This window comes from Peromyscus californicus, unplaced genomic scaffold, assembly GCF_007827085.1.
Source record: "Peromyscus californicus insignis strain IS unplaced genomic scaffold, ASM782708v3 Scaffold_1__1_contigs__length_55948999, whole genome shotgun sequence".
NCBI classification, from domain to species: Eukaryota; Metazoa; Chordata; class Mammalia; order Rodentia; family Cricetidae; genus Peromyscus; species Peromyscus californicus.
In genome coordinates this window covers 4,400,001-4,402,392 of record NW_026294492.1, presented here as the reverse complement: position 1 = coordinate 4,402,392, position 2,392 = coordinate 4,400,001, and the positions used below count along the sequence as shown (strand labels likewise).

The 2,392-nt window shown below is 47.5% G+C and overlaps 1 protein-coding gene across 5 annotated transcripts in view; it reads right to left on the bottom strand.

The window, feature by feature from the left end:
• Positions 1–441: 441 nt before the first annotated feature.
• Rnf144a (ring finger protein 144A) overlaps positions 442–2,392 on the bottom strand; it is a 124,096-nt gene continuing 122,145 nt past the window's right edge. For all 5 annotated transcript variants that reach the window (XM_052745778.1, XM_052745776.1, XM_052745779.1 and 2 more), the window contains one exon: positions 442–2,392. This exon is cut by the window's right edge and continues 2,242 nt beyond it. The gene's annotated coding sequence lies outside the window, so the exon portion shown is untranslated.

Sequence of the window (2,392 nt, the reverse complement as noted above, 5' to 3'; positions counted from 1 at the left end):
AAAGGGAGAGAGCAGAAAATCAACCAGGTGCCAGCAGGCCCCTCTCTTGCTTCCGACTTGGCTGAAATGTAAGGAGTCTCAGGAAATACTTACGCTGGCATGGCCTGCGCCCTCTGTTCTCCACGGTAAGGGACTGGTGTCCCCTCCAACCATGGTCCAAAATGGTCCTGAAGTTGCTTCTGGGCGGTGTTCCCTCACAGCGATGAACGCAGCCAGCCTCAGCATATAGATGCCGTGTTCCACGTGACAACATCCCCTCTTGCCTCACCCTCCTCCCCTCCCACCTCCAGCCATACTCATTATCCAATTCTCAGGCCAGTCAATGGAGCAGCTACAAAAGATGGAGAGAGGCAGGATTTACAAAAATTCACCTGTATTCCAGCCAAAATATCTTTAAAAAGAAATCCCTTCGGAAGGGGAGACAGAGGACGTAAGACACAGTACATTTAAAATATGTATTGAAATTATAAATCCGACATTTCCATAGGATTCTAAAGTACAAATCACGACAGGAAAAGGCATTCGAACAGCTCTTATACATCACAGTGTTAGTGGTACAAAGTGTACTCACGTTTCAAAAACCACAAACGCAATTTTCTCAATGTGTGTGTGTGTGTGTGTGTGTGTGTGTGTGTGTGTGTGTGTGTGTGTGTTGGGTCTTACCACCACTTGTCAAATACAGAATGTATACGTGTGCACGTGCGTATGACTGACACATGCATGTTTTTGTACAAGATTAAAATACACCCGAGGCAAAGTATAAAAAAAAAAAAGGTCAGGCACGTGGCACACAGCTACACCTAACTGGAGGGCCCTGGGATCTTGGAAGACAGGATTATACAAGTCAGGAGGGCTGGAGACCGCGGGGGTTTTTAACTACCAAAAGGGCGGGCTCTCCTAATCATAGGGCACTGGCAATTGTTTGAGCATAAGCCCCTCCCTCCTGGCTGAGCTTTTTGGCAACAGCCAGTCACAATCTCTTTACCTTATTTAACTTTACAAGGGTTTGGGTTCATTGTGAGGGAGAAACAAGCTTTGGTATCTTTTTTTTTTTTTTTTTTAAAGAAAACCTTCATGAAATTGTATACATGCAAAGTGTTTCCCTTGATGACTTCAGTGTGATTTACATATATATATATATATATATATATATATTCACAGGTATGTTTATTAATCCGTAGGAATCGAGGACGTATACAAAATAAGTCCTCCCTCGTCCTTTCCCAACCCCTAATTTTTAAAGGCGACCAAGGGAAACACTTCTAATTCATAAAATAACCTTTTTCCCCTTTTCTAATTCCAATGGAAAAGATGAATTCATCTGGAAGTCAGATGTTCAAGCCTGACGATCCTTCCTCGCACGGGGACCGTGTTTAACGGGAACCTGGCCAAGGTCTCACACCTGTTTTCTGGAACAATACACTATAGAGAGTATTTGTTCTCTTCAGGACAGGTACTGAAGTGGGGAAGGCGCTGGGCCTGCAATCTGAGCGACTCCCGGGCGCTGAGGTGGTCCATAATCCATGGAGTCCACATCTTTGTCCCCACAGGAGCTGGCTCCCAGCTCCATGAACACCCATCACGACTTCGCCTCTGAAGGCATCACCCTGGTGAGTATATGAAGCCAGAGGCCGGAGGGCTACGCTTGGCAGGGATTAGCACACCCGGTAAGACTATGGCATGGTTAGCCACCCAAGGGCCTCAGATAACCCACAGGCCAGCAGGCCCTCAGCACAGATAGTCCTTCTAGATACGGCCCTACTACAGAGCCCTACCAGACAGCTCCCACTGCCTGCCACGAAGAGGGTTTTCCACAAGCTCAGGACTGAACAGTCTTCCTCCATCGGGAACAGGGTCTGTCTCAGGGAACTCCATTTTCAGTTCTGACAAACCTACACCGAGCAACAGAAACAGCACTACAACTGATCACAGGGCACTTCAAGCTGCCCTAGACTGATAGCAAGCCCAGTCACATCTGGGGGCCATCTTCACTAGTCCACGTGCATTTCACATCACACGTGGTTCAAGCCGAATGTCCATAAGAAACGCACGTGGTTGTCCCTGCTAAGAGGACTCCCACAGCGAACAAGGCAAGCTCATATATTTCAGTGTGATCTTGCTGGTGTTTCTAGAGGGAATGGATGAGTTAGCTTTTATTTTAAGAAATCTGAGTAAGTAGGCTTGATACAAAGGCTCAGGGCAGACAGGGATACTCTGTCCACACTCATTCGGCCCTAGCAACCCTATGGTTCCTGGCTGTGTCCAGTCATGGGCTCGGGAAGATTGCCATAGGCTGAGGTGTGAGTGGGTGGGGTTACAGAGGTGTGGGAACCTTCAGAAGTGTCCCAGATACCAGTGACTCCATCTTCAGTTACGGAGCCTGAGCTGCAGA